Source organism: Astyanax mexicanus, chromosome 15, assembly GCF_023375975.1.
Source record: "Astyanax mexicanus isolate ESR-SI-001 chromosome 15, AstMex3_surface, whole genome shotgun sequence".
Taxonomy (NCBI): domain Eukaryota; kingdom Metazoa; phylum Chordata; class Actinopteri; order Characiformes; family Acestrorhamphidae; genus Astyanax; species Astyanax mexicanus.
Window position 1 is genome coordinate 28,405,001 of NC_064422.1, and position 9,332 is coordinate 28,414,332.

At 44.3% G+C, this 9,332-nt stretch overlaps 30 non-coding genes across 30 annotated transcripts; 29 read left to right on the forward strand and 1 right to left on the reverse strand.

Moving 5' to 3' along the window:
- Positions 1-189: 189 nt before the first annotated feature.
- Positions 190-271, forward strand: trnal-uag (transfer RNA leucine (anticodon UAG)). Its single transcript has one exon. It is a non-coding gene; the product is annotated as a tRNA-Leu (tRNA).
- Positions 272-515: 244 nt separating this feature from the next.
- Positions 516-597, forward strand: trnal-aag (transfer RNA leucine (anticodon AAG)). The gene has a single exon. It is a non-coding gene; the product is annotated as a tRNA-Leu (tRNA).
- Positions 598-720: 123 nt separating this feature from the next.
- trnal-aag (transfer RNA leucine (anticodon AAG)) lies at positions 721-802 on the forward strand. The gene has a single exon. It is a non-coding gene; the product is annotated as a tRNA-Leu (tRNA).
- A 130-nt stretch (positions 803-932) lies between these two features.
- Positions 933-1,014, forward strand: trnal-aag (transfer RNA leucine (anticodon AAG)). The gene has a single exon. It is a non-coding gene; the product is annotated as a tRNA-Leu (tRNA).
- Positions 1,015-1,304: 290 nt separating this feature from the next.
- trnal-uag (transfer RNA leucine (anticodon UAG)) lies at positions 1,305-1,386 on the forward strand. The gene has a single exon. It is a non-coding gene; the product is annotated as a tRNA-Leu (tRNA).
- Positions 1,387-1,630: 244 nt separating this feature from the next.
- trnal-aag (transfer RNA leucine (anticodon AAG)) lies at positions 1,631-1,712 on the forward strand. Its single transcript has one exon. It is a non-coding gene; the product is annotated as a tRNA-Leu (tRNA).
- A 132-nt stretch (positions 1,713-1,844) lies between these two features.
- On the forward strand, positions 1,845-1,926 carry trnal-aag (transfer RNA leucine (anticodon AAG)). The gene has a single exon. It is a non-coding gene; the product is annotated as a tRNA-Leu (tRNA).
- A 474-nt stretch (positions 1,927-2,400) lies between these two features.
- Positions 2,401-2,482, forward strand: trnal-uag (transfer RNA leucine (anticodon UAG)). Its single transcript has one exon. It is a non-coding gene; the product is annotated as a tRNA-Leu (tRNA).
- A 244-nt stretch (positions 2,483-2,726) lies between these two features.
- On the forward strand, positions 2,727-2,808 carry trnal-aag (transfer RNA leucine (anticodon AAG)). Its single transcript has one exon. It is a non-coding gene; the product is annotated as a tRNA-Leu (tRNA).
- Positions 2,809-2,931: 123 nt separating this feature from the next.
- trnal-aag (transfer RNA leucine (anticodon AAG)) lies at positions 2,932-3,013 on the forward strand. Its single transcript has one exon. It is a non-coding gene; the product is annotated as a tRNA-Leu (tRNA).
- Positions 3,014-3,145: 132 nt separating this feature from the next.
- Positions 3,146-3,227, forward strand: trnal-aag (transfer RNA leucine (anticodon AAG)). Its single transcript has one exon. It is a non-coding gene; the product is annotated as a tRNA-Leu (tRNA).
- Positions 3,228-3,357: 130 nt separating this feature from the next.
- On the forward strand, positions 3,358-3,439 carry trnal-aag (transfer RNA leucine (anticodon AAG)). Its single transcript has one exon. It is a non-coding gene; the product is annotated as a tRNA-Leu (tRNA).
- Positions 3,440-3,729: 290 nt separating this feature from the next.
- Positions 3,730-3,811, forward strand: trnal-uag (transfer RNA leucine (anticodon UAG)). Its single transcript has one exon. It is a non-coding gene; the product is annotated as a tRNA-Leu (tRNA).
- A 244-nt stretch (positions 3,812-4,055) lies between these two features.
- trnal-aag (transfer RNA leucine (anticodon AAG)) lies at positions 4,056-4,137 on the forward strand. Its single transcript has one exon. It is a non-coding gene; the product is annotated as a tRNA-Leu (tRNA).
- Positions 4,138-4,260: 123 nt separating this feature from the next.
- trnal-aag (transfer RNA leucine (anticodon AAG)) lies at positions 4,261-4,342 on the forward strand. Its single transcript has one exon. It is a non-coding gene; the product is annotated as a tRNA-Leu (tRNA).
- Positions 4,343-4,474: 132 nt separating this feature from the next.
- Positions 4,475-4,556, forward strand: trnal-aag (transfer RNA leucine (anticodon AAG)). The gene has a single exon. It is a non-coding gene; the product is annotated as a tRNA-Leu (tRNA).
- Positions 4,557-4,686: 130 nt separating this feature from the next.
- trnal-aag (transfer RNA leucine (anticodon AAG)) lies at positions 4,687-4,768 on the forward strand. Its single transcript has one exon. It is a non-coding gene; the product is annotated as a tRNA-Leu (tRNA).
- A 290-nt stretch (positions 4,769-5,058) lies between these two features.
- Positions 5,059-5,140, forward strand: trnal-uag (transfer RNA leucine (anticodon UAG)). The gene has a single exon. It is a non-coding gene; the product is annotated as a tRNA-Leu (tRNA).
- Positions 5,141-5,384: 244 nt separating this feature from the next.
- Positions 5,385-5,466, forward strand: trnal-aag (transfer RNA leucine (anticodon AAG)). The gene has a single exon. It is a non-coding gene; the product is annotated as a tRNA-Leu (tRNA).
- Positions 5,467-5,598: 132 nt separating this feature from the next.
- Positions 5,599-5,680, forward strand: trnal-aag (transfer RNA leucine (anticodon AAG)). Its single transcript has one exon. It is a non-coding gene; the product is annotated as a tRNA-Leu (tRNA).
- A 474-nt stretch (positions 5,681-6,154) lies between these two features.
- trnal-uag (transfer RNA leucine (anticodon UAG)) lies at positions 6,155-6,236 on the forward strand. Its single transcript has one exon. It is a non-coding gene; the product is annotated as a tRNA-Leu (tRNA).
- A 244-nt stretch (positions 6,237-6,480) lies between these two features.
- Positions 6,481-6,562, forward strand: trnal-aag (transfer RNA leucine (anticodon AAG)). Its single transcript has one exon. It is a non-coding gene; the product is annotated as a tRNA-Leu (tRNA).
- Positions 6,563-6,685: 123 nt separating this feature from the next.
- Positions 6,686-6,767, forward strand: trnal-aag (transfer RNA leucine (anticodon AAG)). The gene has a single exon. It is a non-coding gene; the product is annotated as a tRNA-Leu (tRNA).
- Positions 6,768-6,897: 130 nt separating this feature from the next.
- On the forward strand, positions 6,898-6,979 carry trnal-aag (transfer RNA leucine (anticodon AAG)). The gene has a single exon. It is a non-coding gene; the product is annotated as a tRNA-Leu (tRNA).
- Positions 6,980-7,269: 290 nt separating this feature from the next.
- On the forward strand, positions 7,270-7,351 carry trnal-uag (transfer RNA leucine (anticodon UAG)). Its single transcript has one exon. It is a non-coding gene; the product is annotated as a tRNA-Leu (tRNA).
- Positions 7,352-7,595: 244 nt separating this feature from the next.
- On the forward strand, positions 7,596-7,677 carry trnal-aag (transfer RNA leucine (anticodon AAG)). Its single transcript has one exon. It is a non-coding gene; the product is annotated as a tRNA-Leu (tRNA).
- A 132-nt stretch (positions 7,678-7,809) lies between these two features.
- On the forward strand, positions 7,810-7,891 carry trnal-aag (transfer RNA leucine (anticodon AAG)). The gene has a single exon. It is a non-coding gene; the product is annotated as a tRNA-Leu (tRNA).
- Positions 7,892-8,365: 474 nt separating this feature from the next.
- Positions 8,366-8,447, forward strand: trnal-uag (transfer RNA leucine (anticodon UAG)). The gene has a single exon. It is a non-coding gene; the product is annotated as a tRNA-Leu (tRNA).
- Positions 8,448-8,691: 244 nt separating this feature from the next.
- On the forward strand, positions 8,692-8,773 carry trnal-aag (transfer RNA leucine (anticodon AAG)). The gene has a single exon. It is a non-coding gene; the product is annotated as a tRNA-Leu (tRNA).
- Positions 8,774-9,254: 481 nt separating this feature from the next.
- On the reverse strand, positions 9,255-9,327 carry trnar-ccu (transfer RNA arginine (anticodon CCU)). The gene has a single exon. It is a non-coding gene; the product is annotated as a tRNA-Arg (tRNA).
- Positions 9,328-9,332: the final 5 nt, after the last annotated feature.

Consider the following 9,332-nt stretch of genomic DNA (forward strand, 5'->3'; position numbering starts at 1 on the left):
AGAGAGCATTGTTTGGAAACGTCTTCAAAACTTTATCATGGAATTTCTTCAAAACATCAAATTACTTGGAAACTTCATGTTAGTCTCTTTCACCTAATCTTGAACCTGCAGATTTTCGTCCAATGTCCTCGCTTTTGTTTAAAGCAGTGCATTTTCCTTTTCTACACAATTTGACAATAGGTTGTGGGCGGTAGTGTGGCCGAGTGGTCTAAGGCGCTGGATTTAGGCGCCAGTCTCTCTGGAGGCGTGGGTTCAAATCCCACCACTGCCAATTGGAATTTTGTGAACAGAGATCATACTCAACTTAACGGCCATCCGCTTGGTAACGTGTATCGCTGTGGTTGCTTTCCGCTTTCCTTTGCTGCAGATAGATTAGAATATGTATCAAATGACAACATGCATGTGGAACATAAGGTCACTTTCAGCAGGAAGGGATCTTTTCCTTTTTAAATGTTCTTTTTTCATGTTGCTGAGATGGTAACTCCAAATGATAAAATGAAAACAAGCTTTACAGAGGTAGCGTGGCCGAGAGGTCTAAGGCGCTGGATTAAGGCTCCAGTCTTTTCGGGTGCGTGGGTTCGAATCCCACCGCTGCCATCAGTGCTTTTGAACGTCTTCGTTGCACAACTGTCTGCTTTCTGAACTTAACCTAGTTGTTTGGGGCTTGTTGTTTTCTGAGATGGTAACTCCAAATGATAAAATGAAAACAAGCTGTACAGAGGTAGCGTGGCCGAGCGGTCTAAGGCGCTGGATTAAGGCTCCAGTCTCTTCGGGGGCGTGGGTTCGAATCCCACCGCTGCCATGAGTGCTTTTGAACGTCTTCGATGCACAACTGTCTGCTTTCTGAACTTAACCTAGTTGTTTGGGGCATTTTGGGCTTGTTGTTTTCTGAGATGGTAACTCCATATAAAAAAATAAAATTATTTTGCAGGGGTAGCGTGGCCGAGCGGTCTAAGGCGCTGGATTAAGGTTCCAGTCTTTTCGGGGGCGTGGGTTCGAATCCCACCGCTGCCATGAGTGCTTCTGAATGTCTTAGATGCACAACTGTCTGTTTTCTGAACTTAAACTTGTTGTTTGGGACTTTACAACTGAAAAGTTGCTGCACACTTTTAAACAGAGAGCATTGTTTGGAAACGTCTTCAAAACTTTATCATGGAATTTCTTCAAAACATCAAATTACTTGGAAACTTCATGTTAGTCTCTTTCACCTAATCTTGAACCTGCAGATTTTCGTCCAATGTCCTCGCTTTTGTTTAAAGCAGTGCATTTTCCTTTTCTACACAATTTGACAATAGGTTGTGGGCGGTAGTGTGGCCGAGTGGTCTAAGGCGCTGGATTTAGGCTCCAGTCTCTCTGGAGGCGTGGGTTCAAATCCCACCACTGCCAATTGGAATTTTGTGAACAGAGATCATACTCAACTTAACGGCCATCCGCTTGGTAACGTGTATCGCTGTGGTTGCTTTCCGCTTTCCTTTGCTGCAGATAGATTAGAATATGTATCAAATGACAACATGCATGTGGAACATAAGGTCACTTTCAGCAGGAAGGGATCTTTTCCTTTTTAAATGTTCTTTTTTCATGTTGCTGAGATGGTAACTCCAAATGATAAAATGAAAACAAGCTTTCCAGAGGTAGCGTGGCCGAGCGGTCTAAGGCGCTGGATTAAGGCTCCAGTCTCTTCGCGGGCGTGGGTTCGAATCCCACCGCTGCCATCAGTGCTTTTGAACGTCTTCGATGCACAACTGTCTCCTTTCTGAACTTAACCTAGTTGTTTGGGGCATTTTGGGCTTGTTGTTTTCTGAGATGGTAACTCCATATGATAAAATGAAAACAAGCTTTACAGAGGTAGTGTGGCCGAGCGGTCTAAGGCGCTGGATTAAGGCTCCAGTCTCTTCGGGGGCGTGGGTTCGAATCCCACCGCTGCCATCAGTGCTTTTGAACGTCTTCGATGCACAACTGTCTCCTTTCTGAACTTAACCTAGTTGTTTGGGGCATTTTGGGCTTGTTGTTTTCTGAGATGGTAACTCCATATAAAAAGATAAATTTAGTTTGCAGGGGTAGCGTGGCCGAGCTCTCTTCGGGGGCGTGGGTTCGAATCCCACCGCTGCCATGAGTGCTTCTGAATGTCTTAGATGCACAACTGTCTGTTTTCTGAACTTAACCTTGTTGTTTGGGACTTTACAACTGAAAAGTTGCTGCACACTTTTAAACAGAGAGCATTGTTTGGAAACGTCTTCAAAACTTTATCATGGAATTTCTTTAAAACATCAAATTACTTGGAAACTTCATGTTAGTCTCTTTCACCTAATCTTGAACCTGCAGATATTCGTCCAATGTCCTCGCTTTTGTTTAAAGCAGTGCATTTTCCTTTTCTACACAATTTGACAATAGGTTGTGGGCGGTAGTGTGGCCGAGTGGTCTAAGGCGCTGGATTTAGGCTCCAGTCTCTCTGGAGGCGTGGGTTCAAATCCCACCACTGCCAATTGGAATCTTGTGAACAGAGATCATACTCAACTTAACGGCCATCCGCTTGGTAAAGTGTATCGCTGTGGTTGCTTTCCGCTTTCCTTTGCTGCAGATAGATTAGAATATGTTTCAAATGACAACATGCATGTGGAACATAAGGTCACTTTCAGCAGGAAGGGATCTTTTCCTTTTTAAATGTTCTTTTTTCATGTTGCTGAGATGGTAACTCCAAATGATAAAATGAAAACAAGCTTTACAGAGGTAGCGTGGCCGAGAGGTCTAAGGCGCTGGATTAAGGCTCCAGTCTCTTCGGGGGCGTGGGTTCGAATCCCACCGCTGCCATCAGTGCTTTTGAACGTCTTCGATGCACAACTGTCTCCTTTCTGAACTCAACCTAGTTGTTTGGGGCTTGTTGTTTTCTGAGATGGTAACTCCAAATGATAAAATGAAAACAAGCTGTACAGAGGTAGCGTGGCCGAGCGGTCTAAGGCGCTGGATTAAGGCTCCAGTCTCTTCGGGGGCGTGGGTTCGAATCCCACCGCTGCCATGAGTGCTTTTGAACGTCTTCGATGCACAACTGTCTGCTTTCTGAACTTAACCTAGTTGTTTGGGGCATTTTGGGCTTGTTGTTTTCTGAGATGGTAACTCCATATGATAAAATGAAAACAAGCTTTACAGAGGTAGTGTGGCCGAGCGGTCTAAGGCGCTGGATTAAGGCTCCAGTCTCTTCGGGGGCGTGGGTTCGAATCCCACCGCTGCCATGAGTGCTTTTGAACGTCTTCGATGCACAACTGTCTGCTTTCTGAACTTAACCTAGTTGTTTGGGGCATTTTGGGCTTGTTGTTTTCTGAGATGGTAACTCCATATAAAAAAATAAAATTAGTTTGCAGAGGTAGCGTGGCCGAGCGGTCTAAAGCGCTGGATTAAGATTCCAGTCTTTTCGGGGGCGTGGGTTCGAATCCCACCGCTGCCATGAGTGCTTCTGAATGTCTTAGATGCACAACTGTCTGTTTTCTGAACTTAACCTTGTTGTTTGGGACTTTACAACTGAAAAGTTGCTGCACACTTTTAAACAGAGAGCATTGTTTGGAAACGTCTTCAAAACTTTATCATGGAATTTCTTTAAAACATCAAATTACTTGGAAACTTCATGTTAGTCTCTTTCACCTAATCTTGAACCTGCAGATATTCGTCCAATGTCCTCGCTTTTGTTTAAAGCAGTGCATTTTCCTTTTCTACACAATTTGACAATAGGTTGTGGGCGGTAGTGTGGCCGAGTGGTCTAAGGCGCTGGATTTAGGCTCCAGTCTCTCTGGAGGCGTGGGTTCAAATCCCACCACTGCCAATTGGAATCTTGTGAACAGAGATCATACTCAACTTAACGGCCATCCGCTTGGTAAAGTGTATCGCTGTGGTTGCTTTCCGCTTTCCTTTGCTGCAGATAGATTAGAATATGTTTCAAATGACAACATGCATGTGGAACATAAGGTCACTTTCAGCAGGAAGGGATCTTTTCCTTTTTAAATGTTCTGTTTTCATGTTGCTGAGATGGTAACTCCAAATGATAAAATGAAAACAAGCTTTACAGAGGTAGCGTGGCCGAGAGGTCTAAGGCGCTGGATTAAGGCTCCAGTCTCTTCGGGGGCGTGGGTTCGAATCCCACCGCTGCCATCAGTGCTTTTGAACGTCTTCGATGCACAACTGTCTCCTTTCTGAACTCAACCTAGTTGTTTGGGGCTTGTTGTTTTCTGAGATGGTAACTCCAAATGATAAAATGAAAACAAGCTGTACAGAGGTAGCGTGGCCGAGCGGTCTAAGGCGCTGGATTAAGGCTCCAGTCTCTTCGGGGGCGTGGGTTCGAATCCCACCGCTGCCATGAGTGCTTTTGAACGTCTTCGATGCACAACTGTCTGCTTTCTGAACTTAACCTAGTTGTTTGGGGCATTTTGGGCTTGTTGTTTTCTGAGATGGTAACTCCATATGATAAAATGAAAACAAGCTTTACAGAGGTAGTGTGGCCGAGCGGTCTAAGGCGCTGGATTAAGGCTCCAGTCTCTTCGGGGGCGTGGGTTCGAATCCCACCGCTGCCATGAGTGCTTTTGAACGTCTTCGATGCACAACTGTCTGCTTTCTGAACTTAACCTAGTTGTTTGGGGCATTTTGGGCTTGTTGTTTTCTGAGATGGTAACTCCATATAAAAAAATAAAATTAGTTTGCAGGGGTAGCGTGGCCGAGCGGTCTAAAGCGCTGGATTAAGATTCCAGTCTTTTCGGGGGCGTGGGTTCGAATCCCACCGCTGCCATGAGTGCTTCTGAATGTCTTAGATGCACAACTGTCTGTTTTCTGAACTTAAACTTGTTGTTTGGGACTTTACAACTGAAAAGTTGCTGCACACTTTTAAACAGAGAGCATTGTTTGGAAACGTCTTCAAAACTTTATCATGGAATTTCTTCAAAACATCAAATTACTTGGAAACTTCATGTTAGTCTCTTTCACCTAATCTTGAACCTGCAGATTTTCGTCCAATGTCCTCGCTTTTGTTTAAAGCAGTGCATTTTCCTTTTCTACACAATTTGACAATAGGTTGTGGGCGGTAGTGTGGCCGAGTGGTCTAAGGCGCTGGATTTAGGCTCCAGTCTCTCTGGAGGCGTGGGTTCAAATCCCACCACTGCCAATTGGAATTTTGTGAACAGAGATCATACTCAACTTAACGGCCATCCGCTTGGTAACGTGTATCGCTGTGGTTGCTTTCCGCTTTCCTTTGCTGCAGATAGATTAGAATATGTATCAAATGACAACATGCATGTGGAACATAAGGTCACTTTCAGCAGGAAGGGATCTTTTCCTTTTTAAATGTTCTTTTTTCATGTTGCTGAGATGGTAACTCCAAATGATAAAATGAAAACAAGCTTTCCAGAGGTAGCGTGGCCGAGCGGTCTAAGGCGCTGGATTAAGGCTCCAGTCTCTTCGGGGGCGTGGTTTCGAATCCCACCGCTGCCATCAGTGCTTTTGAACGTCTTCGATGCACAACTGTCTCCTTTCTGAACTTAACCTAGTTGTTTGGGGCATTTTGGGCTTGTTGTTTTCTGAGATGGTAACTCCATATGATAAAATGAAAACAAGCTTTACAGAGGTAGTGTGGCCGAGCGGTCTAAGGCGCTGGATTAAGGCTCCAGTCTCTTCGGGGGCGTGGGTTCGAATCCCACCGCTGCCATCAGTGCTTTTGAACGTCTTCGATGCACAACTGTCTCCTTTCTGAACTTAACCTAGTTGTTTGGGGCATTTTGGGCTTGTTGTTTTCTGAGATGGTAACTCCATATAAAAAGATAAATTTAGTTTGCAGGGGTAGCGTGGCCGAGCTCTCTTCGGGGGCGTGGGTTCGAATCCCACCGCTGCCATGAGTGCTTCTGAATGTCTTAGATGCACAACTGTCTGTTTTCTGAACTTAACCTTGTTGTTTGGGACTTTACAACTGAAAAGTTGCTGCACACTTTTAAACAGAGAGCATTGTTTGGAAACGTCTTCAAAACTTTATCATGGAATTTCTTTAAAACATCAAATTACTTGGAAACTTCATGTTAGTCTCTTTCACCTAATCTTGAACCTGCAGATATTCGTCCAATGTCCTCGCTTTTGTTTAAAGCAGTGCATTTTCCTTTTCTACACAATTTGACAATAGGTTGTGGGCGGTAGTGTGGCCGAGTGGTCTAAGGCGCTGGATTTAGGCTCCAGTCTCTCTGGAGGCGTGGGTTCAAATCCCACCACTGCCAATTGGAATCTTGTGAACAGAGATCATACTCAACTTAACGGCCATCCGCTTGGTAAAGTGTATCGCTGTGGTTGCTTTCCGCTTTCCTTTGCTGCAGATAGATTAGAATATGTTTCAAATGACAACATGCATGTGGAACATAAGGTCACTTTCAGCAGGAAGGGATCTTTTCCTTTTTAAATGTTCTTTTTTCATGTTGCTGAGATGGTAACTCCAAATGATAAAATGAAAACAAGCTTTACAGAGGTAGCGTGGCCGAGAGGTCTAAGGCGCTGGATTAAGGCTCCAGTCTCTTCGGGGGCGTGGGTTCGAATCCCACCGCTGCCATCAGTGCTTTTGAACGTCTTCGATGCACAACTGTCTCCTTTCTGAACTCAACCTAGTTGTTTGGGGCTTGTTGTTTTCTGAGATGGTAACTCCAAATGATAAAATGAAAACAAGCTGTACAGAGGTAGCGTGGCCGAGCGGTCTAAGGCGCTGGATTAAGGCTCCAGTCTCTTCGGGGGCGTGGGTTCGAATCCCACCGCTGTCATGAGTGCTTTTGAACGTCTTCGATGCACAACTGTCTGCTTTCTGAACTTAACCTAGTTGTTTGGGGCATTTTGGGCTTGTTGTTTTCTGAGATGGTAACTCCATATAAAAAAATAAAATTAGTTTGCAGGGGTAGCGTGGCCGAGCGGTCTAAAGCGCTGGATTAAGGTTCCAGTCTTTTCGGGGGCGTGGGTTCGAATCCCACCGCTGCCATGAGTGCTTCTGAATGTCTTAGATGCACAACTGTCTGTTTTCTGAACTTAAACTTGTTGTTTGGGACTTTACAACTGAAAAGTTGCTGCACACTTTTAAACAGAGAGCATTGTTTGGAAACGTCTTCAAAACTTTATCATGGAATTTCTTCAAAACATCAAATTACTTGGAAACTTCATGTTAGTCTCTTTCACCTAATCTTGAACCTGCAGATTTTCGTCCAATGTCCTCGCTTTTGTTTAAAGCAGTGCATTTTCCTTTTCTACACAATTTGACAATAGGTTGTGGGCGGTAGTGTGGCCGAGTGGTCTAAGGCGCTGGATTTAGGCTCCAGTCTCTCTGGAGGCGTGGGTTCAAATCCCACCACTGCCAATTGGAATTTTGTGAACAGAGATCATACTCAACTTAACGGCCATCCGCTTGGTAACGTGTATCGCTGTGGTTGCTTTCCGCTTTCCTTTGCTGCAGATAGATTAGAATATGTATCAAATGACAACATGCATGTGGAACATAAGGTCACTTTCAGCAGGAAGGGATCTTTTCCTTTTTAAATGTTCTTTTTTCATGTTGCTGAGATGGTAACTCCAAATGATAAAATGAAAACAAGCTTTCCAGAGGTAGCGTGGTCGAGCGGTCTAAGGTGCTGGATTAAGGCTCCAGTCTCTTCGGGGGCGTGGGTTCGAATCCCACCGCTGCCATCAGTGCTTTTGAACGTCTTCGATGCACAACTGTCTCCTTTCTGAACTTAACCTAGTTGTTTGGGGCATTTTGGGCTTGTTGTTTTCTGAGATGGTAACTCCATATGATAAAATGAAAACAAGCTTTACAGAGGTAGTGTGGCCGAGCGGTCTAAGGCGCTGGATTAAGGCTCCAGTCTCTTCGGGGGCGTGGGTTCGAATCCCACCGCTGCCATCAGTGCTTTTGAACGTCTTCGATGCACAACTGTCTCCTTTCTGAACTTAACCTAGTTGTTTGGGGCATTTTGGGCTTGTTGTTTTCTGAGATGGTAACTCCATATAAAAAGATAAATTTAGTTTGCAGGGGTAGCGTGGCCGAGCTCTCTTCGGGGGCGTGGGTTCGAATCCCACCGCTGCCATGAGTGCTTCTGAATGTCTTAGATGCACAACTGTCTGTTTTCTGAACTTAACCTTGTTGTTTGGGACTTTACAACTGAAAAGTTGCTGCACACTTTTAAACAGAGAGCATTGTTTGGAAACGTCTTCAAAACTTTATCATGGAATTTCTTCAAAACATCAAATTACTTGGAAACTTCATGTTAGTCTCTTTCACCTAATCTTGAACCTGCAGATTTTCGTCCAATGTCCTCGCTTTTGTTTAAAGCAGTGCATTTTCCTTTTCTACACAATTTGACAATAGGTTGTGGGCGGTAGTGTGGCCGAGTGGTCTAAGGCGCTGGATTTAGGCTCCAGTCTCTCTGGAGGCGTGGGTTCAAATCCCACCACTGCCAATTGGAATCTTGTGAACAGAGATCATACTCAACTTAACGGCCATCCGCTTGGTAAAGTGTATCGCTGTGGTTGCTTTCCGCTTTCCTTTGCTGCAGATAGATTAGAATATGTTTCAAATGACAACATGCATGTGGAACATAAGGTCACTTTCAGCAGGAAGGGATCTTTTCCTTTTTAAATGTTCTTTTTTCATGTTGCTGAGATGGTAACTCCAAATGATAAAATGAAAACAAGCTTTACAGAGGTAGCGTGGCTGAGAGGTCTAAGGCTCTGGATTAAGGTTCCAGTCTCTTCGGGGGCGTGGGTTCGAAACCCACCGCTGCCATAAATGCTTTTGAATGTCGTAGATGCACAACTGTCTGTTTTCGGAACTTAACCTTGTTGTTTGGGGCTTTACAACTGAAAAGTTGCCGCACACTTTGAAACAGAGAGTTACTATAAAATGACAACAGGTTTACTGAGGTAGTGTGGCTGAGAGGTCTAAAGCGCTGTATTAATGCTTCACTCTATTTGGGGGCAAACATATGTTTGAAGAAATAGCAATAAAACACTTTAGTATTTAGTAGAATTATACCTCAAACATCATCCTGTTTGTGGTGATGACTCCTTTAAGACTGGGTAGTTTAAGCTGTTCTCTTTTTAAAATTGTTGGTCTTTTGATCAGATTCACCACTTCAATCTAATTAGTGTAAAAAATGATTAATCATATGACAAAACCGTAAGCAGAATGTTCGTTCATTATGTTCAACCTTAAGTCGTCTTTGCATCAACATTCTCAGGGGTTACCAAAGAATGCAAACTGTCATCACCCCAGATGGGACTCGAACCCACAATCCCTGGCTTAGGAGGCCAGTGCCTTATCCATTAGGCCACTGGGGCTTACT